Source organism: Gadus chalcogrammus, chromosome 23, assembly GCF_026213295.1.
Source record: "Gadus chalcogrammus isolate NIFS_2021 chromosome 23, NIFS_Gcha_1.0, whole genome shotgun sequence".
Classification (NCBI taxonomy): domain Eukaryota; kingdom Metazoa; phylum Chordata; class Actinopteri; order Gadiformes; family Gadidae; genus Gadus; species Gadus chalcogrammus.
This window is the reverse complement of record NC_079434.1, coordinates 20,042,457-20,069,498: the sequence shown is the minus strand read 5'-3', so window position 1 is coordinate 20,069,498 and position 27,042 is coordinate 20,042,457. Positions and strand designations below refer to the sequence as shown.

Sequence of the window (27,042 nt, the reverse complement as noted above, 5' to 3'; positions counted from 1 at the left end):
AAATAGGGATCATAAATTGAATATTTGATCCTTTCGATTTGATTTCACAATAATTGAATATAGTTTTTATACAAAGAGATTTTTTTCCTTTTGAATCTTTTCGTCATTAATGAGCAGTTAAGATTTGGGGCATCTTGTTCAAGGATGCCAACAGATATGCTGCAACATTGGCCTGCGAACCCAAAGCCTTTCTGGTGCGAGACAGTTGGCTCGTCTGTTTGCAACCATGGCTATCAACTATAAACCTCAGCTGTACCCATACGTCTACACCAATGTCATATTTGACCATGCGCTATTAGCTTTATGTTTTTACATAGAAACTACTCTGTGAGCACCTCTTTGATTAAATCTAATAAAATCTAATCAAGACTTCAAATAGCTTGTGTTTTCCAATGATTAACTTCACTAATGTAATATAAATTTGAACCTCTGGATTGGGAGCCACTCCTCTCACCACACTCAAACACAGTCTCTCTTGGTACATTTGTTGGTGTCATCGTCTCAAAAGTGCACGGCTTTCTCATGCACATTTGGGCTCGGCTCGCAGGAGAAAGCGTTTCGCTGTGTGATCATGTGATCGCATCGAGAGCCATTAGCTGCCGAGTTAGCCTGTCAGTGAATGAAGCCCCTTCTTTATGCTATGGAGTGTGGTTAGGGTTAGGGTTAGGGTTAGGGTTAGTGTGTCGTGTAGTTCAACACGACACACTGTCCTCCCTCCAGCTCTCCCATACCTACCCACCCTTCTCCTCCTGCTACCCCGAGCTCTGGCAGGAATCCTCTTGAGCGTGACTCACTTGGGCGCACCAACAAACCAACCGGGATCAAGTCAAAAGTGAAGAGCAAGATTGTGTTTCTCCGGAGGGATCCTTTACATAATGTAGGGTTATAATCTGAACGAATGGATCTGTCAAAAGAAGCACATTTAGAGGACGTACATTTAAAATATTACATTGCAGATCATTTTTTGTGGATCACTGCATCACAATCCTTGTTCGATACTGGACCAATTAAAAAATATGTTCCCCGCATGAAGTCCCTGAGACCTGAAGATGCCAGAAAATACGTCCCATTGTAAAAATCAAAAGTTTTACTGTAAGGAGGTAGGCATGGGAGTGAGACATCTTGCTCAAGGATACCCACAGATTGGTTTGGATCGAACTATACTGTAGGAATATACTGTATATGCATGCCTACATGCCTTGTCCTTTATTTATATTTCATAAGGATGTGTGAAGAAGAGAGGTGTAATTTAATTTCTCGAAATGGCAATAGAGATGTACTGCTTATTTTACGATATACAAAACACCTGTTGGATCCTAGACTCCTGAGCCAAAAGCCATAGTTAAGAAACCGGGTCACAGAATGAAAATGTTCTGGGACCCCTGTATACCATGACATTCACACAAAATATATATGCATCAATATAAACATATATATATATTTACGGTTCCAAAACGTATTCATCCTGTGACCAACTTGTTCCGCTACCATTGGCTCAGGAATGCAGCTCAACAAGTGTTGTTGTTTTTTTACAGTATATATACACTCCAATGTCTAGCATAGTGTATGTATGTGTGTATATACTGTATACACAAGCATGCATACATACACTATATGTTTGACTGCATACGGGCATAGTATACACTACAGTGTATACATACTGTAAAAAAAAACAACGGCCCAAACAAAGCCAAACTGTCAACCACAGTCCGCTCCGGTGAGTTTCCACTCCAGCCACCCCCGGGCCCCTCAGTGTTCTCTTATTGACTCCAGCCTAGCTGCACTCTGACAGCAGTTTCAAAAAAGAGCGAAGAGAAAGCGGCGAGTGCAGCGGCAGCGGCCAGCGCACGGTGCCTCGAAAGGTCACAGGTCAAATCAGTAAAGTTAAGGAGGAGCAAGGGGACTCCCCGGCCGAACCCTGGCCCCCACACCTCCCTCCGCCTTGACCGGAGATCGATGAGGAGCCGGGGCCCGGTTAACCACTTGGCCCCCCCCGCAGACTCCTGGCTTCTCAGTCGGCGGTTCCCACAGCGAACCCCTCGCACCATTTTTTTTTTTCGACACCTCTTCGCTTTGAGTGTTGTTGTTTTTTGGTGTCCAGCGACGCTGAGTGAACTTTGACAGAACCATAAATCGGTGGTGATGTTGGATTTAATGGAGGAGGATGAAGGCAGGGTACATGCACTATACAACACACTTCTGTTTGTGTGCTATCGTGCGGTCGTTGCTGCTCAGTGTTTATTTAATCTTCTCGTTCAGAGTACAGAGAGTAGCTGGACACACACACACCGCGCTCGCTCTCTCTCTCTCTCTCTCTCTCTCTCTCTCTCTCTCTCTCTCTCTCTCTCTCTCTCTCCTCTCTCTCTCTCTCTCTCTTCTCTCTCTCTCTCTCTCCTCTCTCCCTCCTCTCGTCCTCATCTCTCATCTCTCTCTCCTCTCTCCTCCTCCTCCTCTCCTCATCTCTCTCTCTCTCTCCTCTACTCTCTCTCTCTCTCTCTCTCTCTCTCTCTCTCTCTCATATTATTGCAAGAATTTCGTTGTTAACTTAACGGAACTAACTAACTGAACTTCAAACTTAACGGTTCACCGGCAGTATGGTAATGTATGATAATATAATAGAGGGGTTCACTTGTAGTCGCTCATTATTAACACATGCATAGAAAACCACAGCTGGGCTGTATTCTTAAAGGCCCTTCCTCGACGTATCTCGCTGTATGTCGTCTGCAGAGAGTCGACACACCGGTCGCACATAGAGTTACAACAACGACAACAACAAGAACCCGCCAAAGTCGCCCCCCCACCTGGTGCACTAACCGACTAAAGAATAAATAAACACACCACAAAATAACCAAAGATATCCTTTTAAACCCTGAAGCGGGGGGGGGGGGGGGGGGGGGGGGGGGCTGAAAGGTGTGCTCCGTAGCAGCAGCAGCAGGAGGCAGACCTATCCATCAGCAACTTCCAGGAGACACTTTTTCCCGACAAGGTCACGCAGCATTTTCTTTTTACTGGCACTTATTTTGTCTAGGTGCGTCTCACACACACACGCACGCACGCACACGCACACACACACACACACACACACACACACACACCACACACACACACACACACACACACACACACACACACACACACACACACACACACACACACACACACACACACACACACACACCATGGGCGTTCGCATGGGAATGTTGCAAGGCGTGCCCACTCCTCCCCCCCGCTGGGTTTTAAGTGTTATATTACATTAATAACACCTTTGCCCCACGGGTGGCAGACTCTCGACAGCCCTCCCCTCTCCCCTCAGTTTGTCCCCAACGGGACGCTCCTGTTTTGGGCTGCGAGGATGTGCTGAAAGGGGGTACCCGGTGGGTGGTCCCGACAACAGCGGGAATTGTCGCCCATCATCATGAACCCCACGCGGTCCCCTCCTGAAAACTGCTGCTCCTGATGCTCAACTCATTTCCTTAAATCTTAAAGACGACGGTGTCGTCTACCCGGCAAAACCTCGGGAAAAAATTAACGATAACCATAGAGGGCTGGCGCCCCTGTGGTTTCTCCCGTGCTAAGGCTTGTGACGAACTTTGGGACTTCTGCGTGTCACTTTTATGATGGGTATTTGGGAACATGCTAATGTTTTTGTTTTTTCGTGTTACTTTCAAAAGGGGAAGACAGCGAGTCGGATCTGACAAACAGATTAAACGATAATTCAGGAAAGCATTAAAATAAAACATTGTTATTAGACTAAAATAAACGTATATGTTGAAATCCCTGGGAGATTTCTGACATCTCATGTCTTATACATAAAGAGGTGATAAGGAAAAGCATATTAAGAGAAATTATGTATTAGAATAAAATAGAAATGTCCAGATCAGTTGCAGATTTCTGACATCTCATCTTATACATTAAGAAGCCATCAGGAAAAAGGTTAAAAAATAAAAATGATTAGACAAAGAATAAATGTATAGGTTCAGATCTGCGTTGGATTTCTGACATGTCGTGTCCATTACATTAAGAGGCCATCAGGAATATCAACAGGGGGTTAACAGGGGATTGTTGTCTCGTTTGTTTTTCCCCATCATGGTGGAAGTTGAGGGTTTGGGCAGATGGCGAGGGACAGCAGAAGCTCCTCTGGAATAAACAGGTTATTTGGTTTCGGAGGATATCGCACAATCAGTGTGCGGGCCTTATTGACACAGCTCACCTCTGCTGGGAACAGAGAAGAAAAGCTGGGAAGACAGAGGCTGGCTTCAAGAATTTCAGCCACTTACTTTCTGGCAGGGACGGAACGAGAGAAGGATATCATGTATTTGGACACCCCCATGCCCCTTTTATTCCTCTCAGAACAAACGCACGCCTAAGCGACTGAAAACGATGTGGACTCCCATGACTCACATTTAGGTGAGTCGGGTAAAATACCAAAAGATAGTCTTTTCCAGTTACTTTCATATTCATGTTTTTTGATGAATTCCCCAAGACAGAAAAAACGTAATAACTGAGCAATTTGGCATTAGAAATATAACAGCGTGGAATATATCAAAGATTATCCCCTTGTCACGAAAATTTCTCCTTCAGAGATACGGCATGTTGACGATGATCACACAGATTAGTGTGTGTGTTACCCCTTCTGTTCAGTAATCAGTTTGTCAAAGTCAGCCAGGGTTTTACAGCAGTGCCTCAAGTTTTTCCCCCACCGCTCTGTTTGTTTTTCCTTCTTCTTGGCTTGTAGCGTCGCACCGACAACCCCAGAAGAAGCCCGCTTGCCAAGCGGAGGGGCAGCTGGCGGCCGGTGTGCCGTCCATGGAACTCAAAGTCATAGCTGTTGAAACACTGCTTAATTTTAGCTGTGCTGAGCTCACTCCAATGTTTAAATAGAGCCAGAGGGAGATGCCTTTTGAATGCTAATTTCACCACATTTCGTCCGCACAGAATTGATTATCGCTATCAAGTCAATTATCAGAATGTTATGATTCACCCAAAGCGTTTAACAGCTATTTCAATATATTATTTAACATACATGTTGATGCAAGGGAGTAGTAGTAACATGGGCGGCCTGCAGTGGCGGTTTTAGGCACGGGCGAACCAGGCAGCCGCCCGGGGCACCATATTTGTGGGGGGCGCCAAATCACATGGGGGGCGCCACGAGCAGCAAAAAAAAAAAAAAAAAAAACGCGCTGCGTAGCGCTTTTCAATGAAGTACATACCATTGTGTGGGGGAATTGGTATATTGGCGCCCCCTCTGGCTGCAGGCGCACACCTGCTCGCTGAGAAGGTGCCGTGCACAGACGGAATGAAACCCCCACTGAAGTCTGTAGGGTCATGATACAACAACCCCCCCCCCCCCCCCCGGGGCGCTCGGGGCGTAACTGGACGTAGAACCGCCACTGGCGGCCTGTGGTTCAGGGGGCAGAGCGGGGCGGCTCGACATTTTGGACTATATTGCAAAGCGCTTTGAGTGGCCCAGGGTCAGATAAGCGCTGTATAAATGCAGTCTATTTTCCAGTTAGGTTAGGCCTGCTGCTCACTGGTAGACTGAGGCAGACCTTGTGGGGTTTGAACCCACGACCTTTCAGCTGGGGGAGTAGTAGGACCACTAACCTCCTTCCCATCCTTTTATCCCCAATGAACGGGCCTTGTAAAAGGGTCTGTGTACACTACAGCACCTTTTAGAATTGATGCATCACGGCTTGTTAGCCAAAGGTTCAACCATAGCACATCACGGTATTGTAGCCAGTACCTTTTTGTTAATTGTTTTTCGGCCATCTCTCTGTGTGGACAGAAAGCATTGCAAACGCTTGACAACAGAGAATACTTCTTTTGTTTGGTGCTAATGATACAAACAGCTCTGCTAAAAAGAAGATACACATGTATACATTGGAGTTCATTCAAACTGCTCTTTGACCCAACAGGCACTGAACGTTAAAACAAGACATACATCTGTTTGCATGGGAGAGAGACAACCCGAATCGATTGGGATGAAACTTTTGAATGCGTCTGGGCAACCCATCCATCTACTGGTGACAGAGCAGCCTGCCTGCTTGATTTATCGCTGGATACAAACCGAGTGTACACTGCAGTGGGGGAGGCTCCGGATATCACACACACACACACACACACACACACACACACACACACCTAGACCGAGCCAATAGTCATTAGCAATGTAATAATACATTTGTCCATACCCAATAAAACCATGAAAAAAGGGACATGTCGACCAAAAAAAGAAATTTAGAGGATTTATGTGGAGCTTATCCCCTAGAACGCTGTACAAGCAATCCCCGCACCGGTGATTCAGGCTTTGGGTAATGTTAACTCCGTTAATGAGAATGTTCTGGTCTCTCAGTTTACACTTGGAGGAGGACACCCAAAACAAAACAGCTTATTTTACTGCTGTTTACTTTCATTGTTTTATTGTAGTTTTATTCAAATAAAAATGAATACCTATGTTTGACCTCACTGAGTTAACGCATCTCAGATCCACTTTAAATGGCCATTTTAGGATTCCCAGACGATACCTGTAAACCTGGGACCTCAATACACTCCATATTCCAGAGTCTTTATGGTTTATCGTCTCCATTGTCTTTGAATGAAAGAAATCTCTTAAATATTGAATCGCCAAGCCATAACGTTCACAGAATGCCATATGGGGCTTACATAAGACCAGACTCTGTTATGGACAGCAAAGTAGAACAGGTGGTGGCGAAACAAACCAAATCTGTAAAAAAGGAAAAAGACCATTGGCCAAACTTTTCATTATATCCCCATAAAGGCAAGATATAAAAATTAAGTAATGCTGGAAGGATGCCTCTGATTGACTGCTCCGTCACACATCCAGCTTCAGAGGGGTAGTTAGGGATTTTGTTCAGCCCAGGTCTTTGGTATTACTCACCCTCAGTGCTTTCGAGGCCTTGGTATTACAGTGTTCTCGCGGAGGTCGATATTTCCAGCATATATAACCACTTCAGGTTTTCGTCGCTTGCCTGCGACGCTGGAGGAGGATGCAAATGGAAGGAATTTTTTCTGGGGGGAATGGGTTTTTATGTTCGGGTCTTTTTTTGTTTGTTTGTTTGTGTTTTGTGTTTTGTATTTTATTCATCTCTGTCCCAGACCCTTACATGTGTGACGCTCAGATAATGTCTGCTCCCGGATTGGAATTATTCATGCGGTTTATCGTGGTGAGCAGGCCATTCTAGTGGTTTACCACTCCTAGCCCAAGGGTTAGGGTTAAATCTCCAACCTCCGCAGACAATCCTGTGCAAGCGTTGTTTAACCAGATGCCCTACCTTCTCATTAATGGCATTAATCTGCTGTCAGGCCCTCCTGGGGCAGATAGCTAATGTCCGGCACACACTAGACGATTTAGAAATTTAGAAAACATGAGACCACATACCTAGTGATGTACACATAAAGGTACACTATGTAACGCATGTACTGTACTAAATCATATAGTGACCATGATGTCAGAGATCGGGGGAACGTGCTCAATCAAGGTTTCTGCGATTACAATGTTGCATACACAGGGTTGCCAGATATGAAACAAATTGGCACATAAGCACAGCGTGCTGCAGCCATCGAAGCAAGTTACGTTTTGGATCGACTGAGATGATGAAAGATACAACCCAACCTAAACAGCCACGTCATAGACCTTCGGACACCAGATACGTGACCAGAGCTGTGCTAAAACACGGGTAGGCCTACAGTTTGGAGTTGTATTTGTGACCTATGCCACATGAGCAGGTACGACTTCCATCAATAAATAAATTGGAAAACCTTTACATAAGCTGATCATCCTATAGTGTAGGACTCACAGTAGCTTATCAAAATAGAATGATTGCACTTCAAAATATAGTGTTGTGCTTGGCTCGTCTTGCACTGGTGTTCTGTCTCCTCAACCTGGCAACCCACGTAAGCTTCAAGTCTGGGGAGGAGGGGGCGGGCACAGACTTCTCTCCAATATTGTGAATTTGAACTGCGGTACCCATTTTTAAATGCTGGGCATCAATTTTACATATGGTACCTGTAAGTGTTTTGGTCGTTAAATGTGTTGAAGGCAAAGCTGTTGCCAGCAAAGCACAACACACTAACCGTTTCCATTCCAACAAACCAGCGCCTGCATTCAGATATTTAGAAGTGACAAACATTGTAAACATCCACCACAACACAGGATAATCTGGCAAAGAAATCGTTAGAACAATCCAAAAGCTCTTTTTTTTTTTTCAAAGGGGGAAATTGCTACGGTCAATTATCTTACAGTGTGTCCTCCACATTAGTTGTTATGGTGTTCAACTCCCAGCTGAAAAGGTTCTGATTTCGATCCCCAACGTCCATAGGCCTAGCTGGTAGGCCTGCTTGCACGAGTTGCCTTTTCCATGTTTGAGAATAAATATTTCAGATTGTTTCACCCCCCACTGCATGTATGTCTAACCACACTCCTAGCCTGGTCCCCAGCTTACATTGTGCGTGGCTAGCAAGGCCCAGGGTCATGTGATCCATCAATTCCGCAATTCTAATCAGGGCCGGACCTCTCAGCGGTGCAGTCGCCTATCGGGAAACGCAATCAGCGGAGATGAACGCAGAGGAAGAAAAAGAAAGATGAGAGAGCCGGGCTGTCCGCAGCAGAGGGGTGCGTTGGATCTCCAGAAGTGTGACTCAAAGAGGTTTCCTCGGCCGCTTATCTCCCCGGCTGGTTTTGTTCTCTCTGCCGCGGTGCTGAAAGGCGCCCTCTGTGTGCATATATTTTTTCAGTATAATCGATAGCCTATCTCTCTCGCTGCAGCGTCGCTGGCAGTTCCCCCGTTCGCTTGTCGGTAAGAATGAACTCAAGTGCAAAATCAAGTCTCTATTTTTATCAGGGGGTTTTATTTGCGCGCGGCGGGGGTTATACCGTCTCGGTGTTGCGTAAAGCTTACGATCAGCTTTACAGCTCCTTATCGTTTGCATACATAGCTCAAAAACACTTCAACAACTCAGCAGTGTGCAACGTACACAAGTGGCATTACCTCAATAAACTACAAATATGACTATTTTTAGCGAACTGAATTTCTCTGCCTATTTGGTATTTGTGTCTCATTTTGCAGTATGTGCTAGATAATTCACTCAGAATACGTTTACCTGGCTTTTACCTACTCCTTAGTCGGGAAATCACCCCCCTTCCTCTGAGTTTTCCGGTTAGCACTCACAGAAGCAGCAGCGATGGATGAAGGACAAATAAATGCTAAAAGCACCCAAATGCAACAAGCACAACAAACGCACAACAAGTGACAAAAGCCATTCCCTTTTGATGTCCATAAGCACCTAATCACTGTGTCACAGGAGCAGGGGTATCTAGGCAACCGGAATACGAAGGGAAAATAGTCACTGGCAACAGCTTTTCCCTGTGCTATTAGCGAGGGTTGTGAACGCAGCATGCAAAAATTGGAGCAGTCTAAAAAAAACTACACGTTTTTTATTTAATCATCAATTAATCATCAATTAATCATCAATCAGCAATTAAGACACATTTATGCTAATGACCTTAACAAAGCATTGTTAAGGTTATGCTAATGATGAGATGTACTTTGTTAATCACGGGTTATAAAATAAAAATAAAAATAAGTTGGCCGGTTAGCCTTTGTCTTGATGGAAGACCGCCTCAGATCTTGGTGAAAGTGGTGCTTCATTATCTTGAGCTTGATATTGGTAACGACCAATCATGTGTCTGGAACTCGGCCAGCAGAAGTTTGCTGTAAAGAAGTGTGTGTTTGAAGGTTTCCATTGAACACTGTATAGACCGTCCACTGTAGAAATACACTGACCAAAACCCTCTCAGAAAGCTATATCCCACCCCCCCAGAACGAATATGTGAGTCAACCCCGTCAGGTTTTGGTTTCCGGCCCGGCTATGAAGTCAACCCCAATAAGTTCTCCAAAAATATTGCAAGAAGAACTGCTGGATACGAGATTTGTCTTTTTCGGGATGCTTTGCTACGAACGTTCGTGCTAGCTTAGTCAGGTCATTAAGCCAAGGAAAGCAGGACTGGCAGCAAACAGTGGATTGAATCAACGGATCACTCGTAGACATCCAGCTATACTCAAGTTAAATAGAGGAATTAGCATCTCAGAACAAATACAGATATACAATAAGCTGATAACATTCACACCGCTGATTCATAGTTCAAAGTTCAGTATGGTAAAACGCATACCGTGATCAAACCTTCGTTAACGTCTCCCTTGTATTCACTAAAACGTCTGTTACCGATATCATTTGTCAGATTACTTTGTTTTTCAGTTTCTGCTGAAGAGCATTTAGTCTGAGCACATCTTGCCACGAGGTAAACAACATAATTAGCACTTTGTTCTTTTGTGAGAAGACATTTTGTAAATAACCTTTATGGTGATTCAATATTTGTTTGGTCGTAAGACGGTCCCAAACTCCATACTGACACGATGCTCATCCATTCCGAAAGAAGAAATTGCTATATTGCAACATTAGTTGTGAGAGAGCTCAACAACTAATGTTGTATGTTAAATTCTTAAGCAGAATCAGCAAGAAAACTTTCACTTTCAATAAGAGTTTTGTCCAAGGTAGTGTGGGGTGAGGGTTTTATCTGCACTTTGAACCGAGCACTAAAGTTGTGTGTGCTGCTGCGTTGGCCTCCCCCCCCTCCCCCCCCCCCTACAAAACGTAAGGTAACAATGCACTGAATGTTTCTTTGTAGCACCTCACAATGCTTATAGTTCTTTCTGTCGGGGCCTCGGGTCAAGGTCACAATGCCTCAATCCTTTCTCGGAGTGTGTGTCAGCATGTCTTTGTTGGAAGCGGAGTAACAAGGTTATTATTATTTCGTATTATTTTTTACTTTAATTTTTGCCGGATGTGCTCGCTGAGCATCAAATGTTCTGTGTTCCAGCCGTAGCCCTCCCCCCGAGCAGCGTAGCCTGTCATGCCCAGAGAACATGGTTCCCCCGCTGGGGAGGGAACCGGAGCACCGCGCCAGGGGCAGACCCGGGTGAAACAACCAGAAAGACAGACTACTCTTTTTTCTTCAGTGAACGACTTAAAAACTGTGACTGTGAAACTGGCGCACAAACCGTGGTTTCACCGGTTTAACCTGGCTTCAAGAGCATAACAGTCGGCATGAAAAAAGAAAAAAAGAACACGATCTGAAAAGGGAGTCGATAACACAGAACATTGTGGACAGAGAGTTTGACTACGAGGAGTTCCTTGTTCGATTCCCCTCATGTCCACAGTCTACCCGTCGGCAATATACCAACCACCTACATTCTCATTAATGTATCAGCACAGCACAATTAATTCACTAAAAATGTATTTGCATAAAGGTTCACATAACTAAATAATTTGTCAGTGTAGCCAGATGGACAGTGCACAAAATAAGCAGGCTTTGTATAATTAAGATACAGTATGTCGCTATCTCGCCTTGAAACACTAGTTTTCGGAGGGCATTTGATACAAAACAGTCTTTTTTTTTACTTAATCATAATCCAGCATTATGATGTTGCGCACCAATTAATTAGCTCCATACATTGCTATTCTCCCAGAAGCTTTGAATATGTTCACAACGACAAGCATTTTTTAATGGTCTATGGTCTATGAATGGCATCGGGGCTGGAAGACTGAACTGAACATTAAAAAAAAATCCAGAAGCCCTTGTGCGATAATTACCTCAGCAGAAGCTCTTCCTTACCCAAATAGTTCTTCTTGGACTAAAGCTCTAGCTTGATTCAACGATTCAGCGGCTCCAAAGATGACCTTCAACTCCTCCCATACAAACCGTAGCCTCTCTGTCCTCAAATTGAAATAAGGAGATAACTCTTGGGTTATTTTAAACGTTGCGGTCGAGTTAACCAAAAAGGATAGAAAGAAAGGAGAAGAAATGTTCCAACCAGTGTGCACCTGAGTCTACCACCCACACACGCAAGCCTGAAAATACCTGCAAGACATCGGCGAGGTCAGCAAGGGGCACGGACTACTCTCAGCGCTAGCTGGCAGCTGTCAGTCTTGATGGAGACAGGTTTTTTTTTTCATGAGAGCCCCAGCTGGTCAGCTCAACCTTATTTATTATGGGATGGAATTGGACTGCAACCCACTCACCTGTTAGCTGCGTAGCCCTCTCTTGTGTCGTGTGTGTCTATGTCTCTCTACCTTTCTCTCCCTCGCTCACTCTCTGTTATCCCTTAATGTGATTGGATGGATTCAATAATGCAATATGATGTATTATTTATTATGTGGGGAGTTAAGCTGGACCGGTGGAGTAGTGGAAAGCCTTCCACTGGGGCCTGCCATTAGGCACTTCGCTTTGTTGTTGCTCTTCTAAGAGCACCAAACAATTTCTCCCCAAAATAACAATGAAAAATAGAGGAAATAATAAACCAGATATACAAAGTAACCGAATCACTCCATCAGGGGAGTGAGCAGTGAGGTGGTAACCTAGTGATTGTCAGTGCTCGACTCCTTACCGTACCGACTGCAATGAATAGTCGTCTCGTCCTTCTAACAAATGTACTTATTGTAAGTCACTTTGCATAACAGACCTAAATGTCCTTAATGTGAATGTACATGTTGAACATGCCTTTTGTTGGTTGAGCTGTATTTGCGGGAAAGCCGACAAGCTATCATGACCATATTTTGATACAGGCCTAGTTGTTCCTCCGTCTTGTCTCACCCATCAAATAACAGGACCTGAGGTGTAGAATAAAGGGGGACGGCCGGCCATGATAAAATGTAGGAATGGAGTACATCGGGGAAGAAATGCACGTTTTATCAACGGGAAAAAAGGCAGTGGCAGAAGGTAGCTTTCACTTGCAATGCAACAAACAATTTAAAAGCAGACACAAAGACAGTAAAATATTCCTATGGGAATAGGACAGTAATAAGACAGTAAAACTCTTCCTAATTTTTTACTGTCTTTGAAGTACCAAGTACTTCAGGGATCTTTGAATTTTATTTTGTTTTTTTGTTCGTTTGCAATAACAATACATTTCAAAAAAGTAAACTAAAGATAACAGAACGAGGAAGGACAAGGGGTACATTTAAATGTACAAGGCTATCAATAGGAACCCGTTCATTATTTCATGTTTGTACTCATTTTATTCTCAATACGTCATTTGCATTTTGACACCCCGGAGCTGATTTATAAGGTAGTGCTGGCAATCTGTTGCAGGTTGGCGGGAACAGATAAAGAGAATGCCTTACTGTGTGCTGCTAAACGGATTCTCCCCCAAACGGGGGATCGTAGCGCTGCAATTATAACCAGCCGGGGAAGTTATATAGAGCTAATGTTATTGAATCTCGGGCCCAATTTCTCCTTTTATTTATTTTATTTTTCGTTATTGGCCGATTCTCGTTATCGCATCCTTTCTTTTTCGTATCTGCTTGGATGCAGCTTTGCCCGAGGGGGTTTATGAGGAGGGACACATTATTGTAGAGGTGAGCATCTGTTGTTCTTAACTGGTTGTGTACTTCCTGTTTTCTATCGCTGTTTAGTCATATAGCAGATACTTTCATCCAGAGTGATTGGTTCACTCTTGTTGATCAATGTCAGTAAGGAGCAGGGTTCCGGCCTCTGGTTAAGGAGTAAAAGGTGGACAGGTTTGGATCCAGATCCTCTCAGTGATCAGTCTAACTGCGGGATTTCACAACTGCGCAACACATCTGGAATTATTCTTCCTTCCTGGACCAGGCTTATCATCACTAAGCAAATATTTAGTCGAAGTAAAGGAATCTCTCTTCCAGAGACAGTGGTTTCCTTCTTTGAACCAACAGTTGTAATCGTATCCATAACAAGTGAGAGTTTAGTCAATTCCCTTCCGAAAGAGCTGACCCACAAAGTGTGAACACATAGTTTCGGTGCCAAATGAATCATTTCCTCCATCGAGAAAGGGCTGTTGTCTGTTTCTGCAAAGTTTGCGCCGTGTAAAACTGAAGACTTGGAGAGAGATCTATTTGAGCATAAGCTAGCGTAATGGATTGGAAGCAGAGAAAGGTGAGTTCTAGACATACCGATGAGTATGCAAATAGGCACAAAGCAAGGCCAACTTTTTCAGGCCGTCTATTTACTTCCAACGTATTTTCAAGTGGATAAACAATCCCGGCGAAGTAAAACTGTCTGACACCATTAGCAAATCTCTGTTCTCGTTTTCATTGAAAACAGGCTTTTAAGGCCGTCAAATAAATTCTTAAGATGGTCATTTTTTCCCGTGCGCTGCAGAGCTTGGCTGTCCTTGGGTATCCAATCTCATGCTGAAAATGTGCCAAAGTGATATTGCTTCAGGCTTAGACAAATAGGCTTCCTTTTGTTTGCCAAAAAGGTTGGTTCTCAGGGAGGGGAGAAAAAAAGAAAGAATGATTCCTTTAAACAATGTGCTTGATTTTCTCGGGTTGCCGGGTTGCCAGAATTGTCTGACATCTTATTAGGAGTTAAAGACATCTTAAGAAGAATGCTCGCGTCTTGGCTAATTAAATTGGTCCCATGAACAGTGTGTGACTGCTGTACATTGTGCCTCGGCATGTCTGGGAAGCAGCTTGAAATATCCAGCTCTTTAATGTCATTATAATGACGGGCGATAACGGAGCAACAGCCAACACACAAAGAGTCCACACTGAGGCAGGTTGTGTGGGTGACTTGTGTTATATGACCGTATACATTAATGCCCATATACACTTATGTACATATGTGTGCAAATGCACATGCATGCAAACACAACAAACGCACCCTGCACATACAAACAGGTGTATATGTGCGCACACACACACACAAACATTTGCTTTAATGTAGGCAGTCATACTGTACACTTTCATGCACGCCCAAAATGTGTATTCACATAATCTGTCACACACCAAAGGGCACGCACACACACACACACACACACACACACTTCAAATTCAAGGCATGAAAAATTATAATTTATTTTAAATGTCAGTAAGGGAGAGAAATAGTAAACAACCCCGGCAGGAAACTGCATTAGCATACTGCGCTTTGACCAGCGCCACATAAAATCTGTGTAGCTCTTAACTGGGCTAAAGCAGCCTGCTCTCAGTAAATCAGGACGGGAAGAATACGACACGAATCTTCTGGAGATAAACTACGGGGCGAATGCGTTCACCTTCATGTTCCTGCAAGTCGACAAATGCGCTGGCCTAATTATCGGTCCGGTGCGCAGTACATTAAGCTCCGTGCGCACCTTGAGCTATGTGCTGTCTCGCTACGCCCGCTAAATACTGCCGCTGCTTTCCTGTGAACGTTTTATCAATGGGAGTTTTGTGTCCTTTCTCTCGCTCCCTCTCTCTCCCTCACTTAGTTTGCATAATTGATGACCTGCCTGGATTACTCGTGTTTACATGTAAATTTGTGATGTATTTTTTATGATACATACACGCAGGTGCATTTTGTCGATTCGTTCTACGCTTTCAAACTTTATTTTGTAAAAGCATACAATTTGCGCAATTATGCTGCTTTCCTTTCCCCATCCCCACCGCCATCATTTCAAATGATATATTATATTCATGTATTGTTCTGTTCTCATTATGGGTATGATTATCCTTATTATCCTGCCGCTATCCAGCATCTCACCGTCTTAACTCGTCTGATTATCGTCATCCACAGTGTGCTGGCAGCACGTCTCTGGGAAGGAAGGGGGGGGGGAGGTGGGCTGCAGGAGGGAGAGCTCAGAGAAGAGGCTAAGAAAAGGTCACGCCGCCGACGGAGAATTAGACAATGACAGAAATGTCAGGAGGCATTTTTATTAAAATGCCAATATTTTGCAGTATCGCTCTAAACAGGTCATCACGATAAGACCTTTATTCTGTTTTGCTTCTCCGTCAAAATCTGGCATTTTCTGCTATAGATATTTTTTATGTGGGGGGGGGGGGGGTGTGATGTATGAGCCAGTTCTGTTTTAATGGCATAGACCCCTATAGCAGAGATCATCTCTGACGAGACTGATATTTAAAGTCTCAAATAGTCATACTGCTGTTTCCAGCTGAAGAAGAATCCAAAAAACATTAATCATCAAGTCAAGTATATTTATGCAACCATTTATCACTGCAAAAAACGTGACTCAACAGACACACGGTCAGCAGAGTTTGAGTGACCCTGACCCAAGCATTTTTTACTTTTAACGTTTAACCAAATAAAGGAAACACTTCTGTATGTGTGTTGGGGGTTTCCATGGCTTATAAATGTGATGTTGAGGTAGAAGACAGAATATGTGTGGATAAGTCACCCTTATACTGCAGGCCAATGGCATCTCTCTGACCACTTAGTAAACAGGTGAATGCACGTCGACTCCAAAAACATGATTTTATTCTGATGCATACTAAGTGAGGTAGGCTGACTGTATCCACAAACACAAAACCATCTGCGGTTAAGGACAAGTGAAATATCAGGTAATACATCAAAATGTCAGAGCTAGGGTTGTTTTAATGAAAAGCCACAGATTTAGTGCCTGGGAAAATGAAATACACCGTATTTGTAATTGCTTAACAAGCGCCTCAAGTCAGAGTGGAATAAAAAAACACATTTGGCATTCAACTTTGAGCTTTATTTTCTGTAAATTCAACCTGTCAAATTGCTAGATCCTCATAAAATATACGACAATCACGCATACACACACACACACACGCACTAATAATGCGTTTATATATATATATATATATATATAAACACCTCACATGCACACGCATTTATTTGAGAAGCTGGAGCAGCGCCAAACAGTCATAAAACCCCATATAGGCAAACGCCACACAGAATGATTTAGCGGCTCGGTTTATTTGCAATTTCACGTTGCAGAATGAGCTACTGTTTACCGAATGAGTTACTCAGACATTTTATTTCCTCGACAGGTACCACGGCATGGAAATTGATGGAATAGGTGTCAAATCTGTGGCTGACATCTGCCTGTATGCATCAGCCAGCAAGCGCCCAGCATCGGGGCCTTCATTAAGGCTGTGATACCACACCCCATCAGGGCCCGATACCCAACCAGCTACCTGAGCAAAATTACTTTTCTAATAAATGTCAGAGTGAGTTTTCCCCTAAGTTTCCAAAAAGTGAAGTGGTCCAATTTAATTTTTTTTGGAATGGGCAGGACCTGAAAAACCTTGACAGTGTGTCAAGAGAAAAAATTAAGGGAGATTTTTAGCATTTTCAACACGTTGTTGGCGAGTCCGTTTTCTTTGGAGAGACTTAATAAATTCCCCTCTTTATAATCAGGAATCAGCAGGCTGCTTTGTGCCCCAATGTTATTAAAAGTATGGTTGTTCACGGGCAACGGCATCATTCGTTTCCTCAGGATTTTATCCACGTATTTACTTATTTTCAGCCTATTCCTCCCACAATTCTCTCTCCAAAAATACAATTATCGTAGTCATCGTTATAGAAGGGAATGTCTGCCATGCGGGGTAACAGGTTTCCTTCCACCAATTGTATCAGATAAATGGGCTAACAACATGCATCGGCTCGCATGACAACTAAGTCGCAGTCAGTTCCTTGTGCTTTCTAATGCAAGGCAGTCTAATCACGCCACTCACACTGACTTCAAGTGAGTCTCTTCCACGATGTGAATGACTCCTGCTCTTGCATCCATGCATATAGCGGTAGGCCTGGTCACATGCCTCAAGTCACAAATCGAAAGGCTCATGAACGCAAACAGGATTTCGTTGCAAAGCCACTGACGAACTGCTGAAGTGGACATAAATTCAGTAAAATTATAGATATGAACTATATACAAAATGCAATGTATACATACAAATGGTTTGCTATACAAACCCTAGGTTTATATGTCCTACATACGTCACACCGTGGCTTTCATATTATAGACAGGCAGACTGATGGATTGATTCTTCTTCTCTTATCTTTATATTTCTATCGACACACACACACACACACACAGTGTATGAAAGGAGAATGGGGGTCAATTTCAGCGGTCAGTGCCGTGTACGTGATGCATTCTTCTCATCTTCGCTTAGGATTCCTCCAATTCATTGTCAATCCAAAGACTGGACGTATAGCCTGTCCAAGAACCCATCTGCTACCACCCATGGACGTGTCAAAAGGCTCCGATCCTATCGAACGGATGCTTTCTAGACTATCCGACCGAATAACAGAAGGTGCCGGTTTTATATACTCCACCGAAGGTCAACGGGTGTGAAGTTGTAGTGATGCAATTACGGTTTGGCTCGTTAGTCCAGGGCCAGAATTAACCGTCCATGCAGGATTCGGTCACTGGAATATAATGGCTTTTTATACCGTAATACCCTATATGCCTCAAAACTACAATTTACATTTGATTTGATAACGTGTGTGGAAGAAAGATGGAAAGATCACACGCAGTTCACCACTTTTTTTAAGACTCGTTTTTCTGTTTAAGCAAAACAAAATCTGTCTTTGGAAAAGTGTCAATGTTGATTTTGGAGATCGCAATGTTTAACACACATCTCAGCTTTTGCAACAAACATGACAAATCTCTTACTGCGAATTACACACAAGTGATGCATCAAATTGCATAAGTCATTTCCCACTCTTCCTGTAATCAGGAGCCTGGTCAGTGCGCCATCCTATAGTGAAAACAATTCAAGACCGTTACACAAGAAGACGAATGACCGGAGGTACCCCTCCCGCTGCGCCGCTACACTGGCGACCAAAACCGACCCCATGATCTCCGATCTTCTCATAATCACCCGTGTCCCGTTCAAACAAACAGAGGAAAGCAGCGAGGTAAATGCATTCATCGCCGTTCCCTTCGTTGCCTCCCACCAGTGCCATTCCATATTTATAATGAAGGCCAATTAAAGTGTAAAGGCTGGCCACCTGCTGGCGACTGGTTTAGGGATATGCTCCATCGTGCCTCCGGGCCCTGGGTTAATTAGGAGGGATGGATGGAGAAGAGAGAGAGAGCAAAAGACACACAGACAGAGCCCTGGGAAGACGGACACCATGAGGTGAGGAAGGTGCGACTTGGAAGACATCCAAGGAGGAAAGATTGGGTAAAACAGCTTCGGGGATTATGACCCGCGCACACATACTGTTAAATGGTGGTGATGGAGGTGGCGATGTGGGTGATGATGAAAGGGACGCTGGTGGTGTTAATGGCGGGGATGGTGGTGCCGATGCAGGAGATGGTGGGGATGGATGTTAAGGACGTGGGGATGGAGTTGGAGCTGATAGCGGTGGTGGTGATAATCCTGGTTGTGAAGTTGCTTGTGATTTTGATGCAAGGGTGGTGGTGGCGGTAATACAGGGCAGGTGGTCGTGGTGGTTTTGATGGTGCCGGTGGTGACCGAGATAGCAATGCTAGTGGGGTGTTAACTGGTTTTATCTAGTTCCGTTATAAACTTTTGTGAGAGTAATTTAATGAAAACCCTAAACCGCCATCTTCTGTCATTCTGCCAGATCCTCGGAGGGCAAACAGTGAGTCATCATCAGCACCAGCTGTGATGTCGAGACCGGACTCTTTCAAATGTAACCAATCAACTTCAGTCCGCCAAAATAGGCTCACCAATCACCAGCCAGTGGCTATGTTTCATAAACATGTTTATTTCTAGATGAAGATGAAAAACATGTTTCGGACTACATATGTCAGAGACAAAAACAGTTGGGGAACACTTTAATTATATTAAAAATAGTTGTTGCAGAAGTAAGCATTATCCAATGTAATTAACGGTTACATATTCTACTAAACCATACCCAATGGTGTTCACGTATAAAGGTTTTCATGATTACCAAGGTATTAATGTATATATTATTACATATTGTTAGGGTTAAATCTAACCTACTTCTAACCATTTCCCACTATTCTTAAACACTATTCTATAAAACAACCAAAAAATCTGCTGTGAAAATAGTAATTTAGGGTAAAAAAAAGAAAAGAAAATGGTGTGAAAACCAACATCTGGAGTCAAAAAAAGAACATGCAGGGTGAAAAAAAAGACAAGACTTTTCACTGACATACAAGAGATCAACGTCACGACACAAAACGATTTCATGTCTACTGTGAGCTTTGCCTAAAATATAGAATAATCAAGTCAGCGTTAGGTTCCAGTCTAGGATGTTTTCAATAAGTGAAAGACAGACTAAGAGGTTGCTCCGTGCCAGAGGGTTATCTGGACAGAAATATACTAAGTATGGCCTCTTTTGGGACTCCTTTCCTTCGGAGGAACCAACTCATCATTAGCTACATGTCATGTGGAAAAATACAGAATTCTTTTTGCATTTATGTTTTCTGATTTTTTTTTTTTTCTGAGCTGCAAATTGTTTTTCCACCCTGCTGATATTTTCCTCTCCCTAGTGTTTGGTTTATTTATGTAATCAGTTTCTTCTATGCAGGTGTTGGCTAATGTCTGGAATGTCTGTTTAAGCCTATCATCAAATTATCACCACAATGCATTCAAATAAAATGTCATCATTATTAAGATTAAGACAATTATTTGAACGATCAATAAATAAAATGATATTTTTTTTTATATATTATAAACACACACACATTATTTCAACAGCCACTCAATTCTTTATATACACAATTATAAGACAAGATGAGGGCTACATCTCTCATCGTCCACTTCTATACTTTCATTTTGGAAAAACAAATTAATTCTGGTTTATTAGGGGGTTTAGATGCATTACCCATCAGTAATCTCTCAGAGTAGACCTAGATTATTGCTTGGATCCCCAATAATCTTTTCCAGTTGGCGGAAGTTCTTTGGGAAAGGTACAGTTGGCAAACTTGATCAGGATTTGAATGGAGATCGTCTTTACTCCATACAACGTATAGGTGCAAAGGCCAAATGTCTGTTAGTCGGTAGGTTTTATAATATCGTCATATTCTTCCACAATTGATTGTCCTTTTGTCGGTTTGTACAAGGGCATATTCTTGGAATCAGTTTTAGCATTATTCCAATGCAGCGCGACAGCCGCGGGTATTTTCATCAGCACTAAAAAAAAAAATGTGACTTAATGTGAAACTCATGTAATTTCATGATTGAATTTCTCTGTATAAAATGTATTACGGTACTTTTAAAAGGTCTACTACAATAGCACAACAGAAGAATATCCTTTGGAGGACATACAGTAAACTGGCACCAGAGAATCAGATCCCAGGTATATTATTTATGATTGCATTATCTATTTGTTCATGTGAAATCCATCAGTGGCTGATGGGTTTGACCGCCTGTGTTTGATAAGACCGCAGGGAGAGATCCATACGAAGAAATGGACACTAGTTAACTTTACGCAACTTAATTTGATTGCACTAATTTGCGCACAAAGCATCTAAAATCAAACCCTCAAACAGTTAAGCATGGCCAAGCCAGACCTAAAAGATGGGGTTATATTATATTCAGCATGCCTGATTCCCAAAGTCTGAAAGGAAAATTGAAATTCATAAGAAGAAGCATGCGTGTTATGTGTTTCTTTAATAAATCAGCTATCAAGAAACTGAACAGATTGCATTTATTCTTGATTGGACTCAATCTTCATCAGCTTTTTAATAAAAAAAAAAATGGATGTTCAATTATTTAATTTAAATTGCGGTCTAATTACGTTCCTCAACAGCTCTGTGAGAACAGGTTTGAGGATAACTGCTATGATATATATTGTGGAATCCCCATTTCATATTTCAACAACATTCATCCTATGCCTGATGAACACATGGAGAAAACATAAATGCCAACATTGAAAGGACTAAATTATCTCATCCAATCCCATTTTTTTTTAATTACTGTCATAGGTTTGTAATTGATTTTAGAAGACACTTTTATCCACCGAGACTTGCACTGCATTCCGACACAGGTACTTAAAGACTAGCTAGGTTTTATGAATCTTGCTCTGAGACGCCTACAGGTGGATTGTAAGGAAGGCAGGATTTGTAGCCCGGGGGATGACAGAGTCCCGAATGACAGGTACACTCAAATACACACTTCAAATAAATGCAGCAGTCACTGGATGCAGTTCAAGAGCTCCTACAAGCAGTTTGATTCATTTGGAAGGGACAGTAGACGGACAGACTAAGCAGCTCTGGTGATAGCAGAGGAGGGGAGTGAGGGAAAACATTCACTACCAGCCAGCACCACACTAATCTGACCTTCTCTGTGGCCGCACACCAAACCACCGCAGACCCACTGCAGAGACAAAGTGGAGCAGACGAGTTATCGTTTAGCCTACTCCGACGGCTGGTTGGGTTGAAGCCTAGACTGGGTAGCCCCGCCCATTCTGCTGGCGATTTGAGTTCGCCCTGCAGAAAAGCAATACATTTCTTTCTAGTGTTGATACGTCTTTGCGGGAGCCAATCACCAAGCTGGCTTTTCCAACTGGCGCGCCATTGGCTGGTTTAACACAATGACGACAGGGCAGCGACGGCAAGCAGCCAATTGCGTAGAGAGTAATTTGAACTAGGCCTATTGATCACGCCTCTTGTGCTGATAAAAAATGACAGCAGCTTCCCCAGACCAACGTGCAATCTTGAGCTTGGTCTGACAGCCAGGCTAGTTGAAGCCCATACAGTGGACTGAATTGGACCCGAGCAAAAGAACACTCATTCCGAAAGCACATCAAATAAGCGGAAGATATCCATTACTTGTTTTTAGCGATGAAGGTAGACCCAATAGTATGTGGCTATGTGCAGAGTTTCTTGATTTGTCAGTGAAACTGCTAGAGACAGACTTACTGAAAATGAAGACTAATAGTGGGTCAACAACCAAAACAACGTAGTCATTTCTGGTTGCAGTGCTTAATTTCACAACAAAAAAGAAATGGAAATAACCAGAATTCAACAACACATAACAATCACAAATAACTCTTACAAGACGCGAAAACATAAAGTCTCTCAAAGTAACAATGCATGCTGGGAAACGAGAATAAACTAATGCCATCGCTAGAATCCCAAGCTCCAGGTCAAACCCATTGTACCACTTAGCATTGGTTTATGCATAATTGGTTGATAGGGTCATGTCTAATTGACTTTTTGCATAACTTTAGGGACAGAGGAACATCTACAACGATAAACATTCCAGCAATATGACGCTGAACTCATTCAATAAAAACATACCTCTTCATATCGACAGCTTTCCCCTCGTGTCCCAGCAGTCACTGCATGCAGTTCAAGTGCTTTTGCCAGCAGTTTTTATTAACTTGTAGAGTCAGGTTAAAATACTGCTCAGCTGGACCTGCTGAATAAAAGGGTCAGAAGGGACAGAGGCAGCCATGGTCAAAACAGGGGGGGGGGGACTGAGGGCAAGAATGCACTGCAAGTCAACAGCTCCCAAATCTCACCTTATGAGCCCGCACACCGACAGAGCCCTCGCTAAAGGTCACTGCAAAGAGAAGATGCAGATGTCATCTTTAGAGCAGAAAAATAAGTCAAAAGAAATCCCTTAGTGGTTTAATGAAAATACAATGTGTTTGCAAAGCATACTCTTTAGTTACAATGGTCTTTGGAAAATATGCATGCATAAATAGAACAGTTGTCCGCGGACCCATCGTACAAGATCAAACTGGTCTATGAAGCCTTGAGAAGTTTGTTGCTATTCCTCACTGCCTCGTTGTACAACACTGGACACAGCTTTGTGCTCAGGCAGAGCACTGATGCATGTGCACTGATATTTTGTGTAACAAACATTTAAATTCACGTTTTGCGGCGCTCTGTGGGTCTTATCCACGGTAATCACAGTGAAGAGCAGAGTTTGGTCATGTTTAGAGCGCTTCGCCCCAAAATCACGGCCGGAAGTAAATCAGGGATCAAAACGACAAAATCGACACCAGATGTGGATTTAGACATTTAGTTTTGCCACCCATCAACAAAAATCTCAGTGCATTTCAGAATGTGTGTCCACGTCGCAACGTGTGTTCATACGGACAACACGGGGTACATATGCGGCTGAACTACATTAATACGGGTACATGACTTTCCTTTAGTCTGGGATTTTCCCTCGCAGCAGCCAAGTAATGTGGCCCAACAGTTTTACAAGCAGTAATATTCATTTGTTTATTCTAGTCAAAATATTGCTTCACTGGACCTGCTGAATAATGGTGAGAAGAAAGAACTAGGCAGCTGTGGTGATGATTTCAATTTCGACTTTATTGTCCCACTAGGGGCGATTTAGCTTGCATCTATGTTCACATAAAAGGCACAGAATAGAACAAATACAAGGCACAACAACAGCAACTGCTAAAAGCAAGGGTAGGCAACTTATTCTAGAAGCATTTTTTGTCATATTAGTTGAAAGTCTCTTCACAACCTGTCAGCAATCAATAAAGCCAATGCTCCGACAAAATACATTTCGTAACAGTGGCTGTCGCAGGCCTGTAATAATCCCTCCAAATAATTTCAGTTAGCAGTCATGAAACTATTGGATGGTCTATCTACCTACCTAGTTAGCTAGCTAGCCATGCTAGCTCTGCTGTGCATTCATCGCAGATGACAGGAGTCCTCCACAAGGCTAGGCAGACCCATCGCTAAAGCTAGTAAGCAAGCTAGTAAGGCCTGAACATTGCGGAGGGTCTATTTTGGGTTTGCTAGATCCAAAAATCGAGTTTACTCTGGCTTGTAGCTCCACATGGCCGAGCCTAGCTTTAAGAAGTACATGGGATCAAAACAATGGGAAAGAAATACAAGGCACCAAATAGCTAATTGCTAATAAGCAGGTCAATAGCTTTAGGTACAAAGGTGACCGTACACCGCTTGGTCCTGCCAAAGGCTGCCCTGATACCTGCCCGAGGCCAAGAGCTCAAACTCACTCCAGAGAGGGAGGTTGGCCCAGTCCAGGATTGCATGTGAAGAACTAGGAACCTGCCTGTCATAATCAGTTTTTAAATGCCCTGAGTCACCCCAGAAATCTTACTTGGCACATTAATAAGTACATTACATCAGATTTAGTTTCAGCCTACATATTTATCTCAGTGATACAATAGTTAAACATATTATCCTATAAAAACCATCCTGCGGTTGGACCTTTAATAGGTTGAATTTGTGTGGGGGTTTGAACAGTGTGTTATCAAGGACAAAGTAGATAGGATATTCACCATTTCATATCATCACCTTCGGGTTGGGGATGACTCCTTAAAATCAATTATTGTATCCATTTAAATGAAGAAGGGCTCATCCCACCATGATAGCAGGGGAGTGAGGATAATAATTATCAACCAACACCACCCTAATCTTATTGCCCACACACCAAAGTAACTGCAAACTACTGACAAGAGAAAATACAGAGGTCAAGAGTTTGTGGTGGAAGGCTGGGTGAGGCTGCACACCTGTTGAGTAATCATTGAGTAATCAATGTGCACAGGTTGAGCCAGCCATCACCAGACACACCCACTTTAACAGGTCCATGTTTTCTTGACACATAACACTATTGCTGTGTTTGAAATCGTTCCCTATTCACTCACTCACTATTCCCTTTATAGTGTTTATTATAAAGTGCACTTTATAGGGAACGAACAAACGAGAATTCGGACACTACGCTGAACATTTCTAAACGTCATTTGCGTCAGTAAATGCGGCGGGTATTTGTGTGACGCAGACAAATGCGCCGACATCATGCAAACAAACCGGGCACCCACGAGGAAAGTTGGAGGTTGTATTGATGTTGAATGTTACATTTCCATGATCGATTTATTTTTTAATTAATTTTGAATGTTACATTTTAAATGGCGAGCACCCAATATAGTGCACTATATTCGTGATAGGGAACGATTTCGAACACAGTTTATGAAAAAAGAAGGCAATACAGGAATATTACAGAGATAACTTCACAAATCATTCCGCTTCCTTTGAGTAATGAAGATTTTACCTCATGTCACAGACAGGAGACAATAATCCTCAAAACGGCCGCTTCACTTATCCCTGCCATGACACGGTAGAATGGGTTTCCCACCGACAGGGTAGTCGTTGTAGTGGCTATGGTGTGGTTGACTCCTAGCCGGTTCTGGGTTCGATCCCAAATATCTGCAGCTTACCAGTCCCTTTACCAAAATGTCTAACTGCTATTACATGAATGTATCTGAAATTGCCATGAGTAGCATAAAAATAAAGCCTTTTAAAATGATATAAATATTCTCGCTGTACACATTTTGACTTTGTGTCCTACTCCTTAACCCGATTTATCTTATTCAATTGAAGCAGTTTTACATTGGCCCCACAAGAGTCAAGAATGACAAGGGGGGCTGGGGGAGAGGAGCAGATTGACAGTCGATTTCTCCTCCCAGCGCTGGACTTGGTACTTGGCACCAATGGAAACTGGCAGAGCTACTTGTGCCACGAAGAGGCGCGAGGGTGCTGAACGTTAGAATCAGGACAGGACAGACACTGCGACTGTCAGATAAGCAGAGGCGCCGCAATTGTAACATGCAACGGAAGTCCTCTGAGAATCGCCTGCGTTTGGAGAAGGTGAAAATAACATTGAAAGGAAGGGGGGGAAAAAAAGAAGAGAGGAAATGAATAAAATGTTTAACGTCTCGACGCCGAGCCTGGAGGGAATATACCGGGCAGAGTGCGGACGGGATGACAAAATACATCTCCGATACTGACATTTGACGTATAAACGTGTTCGGCGTGTGTCAATGTTTATACACAAACTGCTATGTCACACTCGGGAAAATGTCAAGGCATGTCGGGGCATTTGAAAAGTGGAAGAGTTCATCGTTTCTTAAGGACTACCCGACTTAATTGCATTTTGCAATTTTTTGAACTCTGTTGGGGCCCCATGAAATGAAATGTCGGTACCAAAAAAACTCCACCAGGTGTCGAGAGACTGTGTGTGTGTGTGTGTGTGTGTGTGTGTGTGTGTGTGTGTGTGTGTGTGTGTGTGTGTGTGTGTGTGTGTGTGTGCGTGCCTGCCTGCCTGCCTGCCTGCCTGCCTGCCTGCCTGCCTGCCTGCCTGCCTGCCTGCCTGCCTGCCTGCCTGCCTGCGTGCGTGCGTGCGTGCGTGCGTGCGTGCGTGCGTGCGTGCGTGCGTGCGTGCGTGCGTGCGTGCGTGCGTGCGTGCGTGCGTGCGTGCGTGCGTGCGTGCGTGCGTGCGTGCGTGCGTGCGTGCGTGCGTGCGTGC

The 27,042-nt window shown here is 43.4% G+C and overlaps 1 long non-coding RNA gene across 5 annotated transcripts; it reads right to left on the bottom strand.

Annotated features, from left to right (window-relative positions):
* Positions 1–6,219: 6,219 nt before the first annotated feature.
* Positions 6,220–25,230, bottom strand: LOC130377574 (uncharacterized). 5 transcript variants are annotated; one of them, XR_008894269.1, is made up of 5 exons: positions 25,019–25,230; positions 23,270–23,310; positions 23,046–23,166; positions 6,899–6,997; positions 6,220–6,724 (listed from the first exon to the last, which is right to left on the bottom strand). It is a non-coding gene; the product is annotated as an uncharacterized LOC130377574 (long non-coding RNA). The 5 variants fall into 5 exon arrangements; XR_008894268.1 differs by lacking the exons at positions 6,220–6,724; positions 6,899–6,997 and adding an exon at positions 9,528–9,731; XR_008894271.1 differs by lacking the exons at positions 6,220–6,724; positions 6,899–6,997 and adding an exon at positions 9,528–9,731 and having other exon boundaries at positions 23,046–23,163.
* Positions 25,231–27,042: the final 1,812 nt, after the last annotated feature.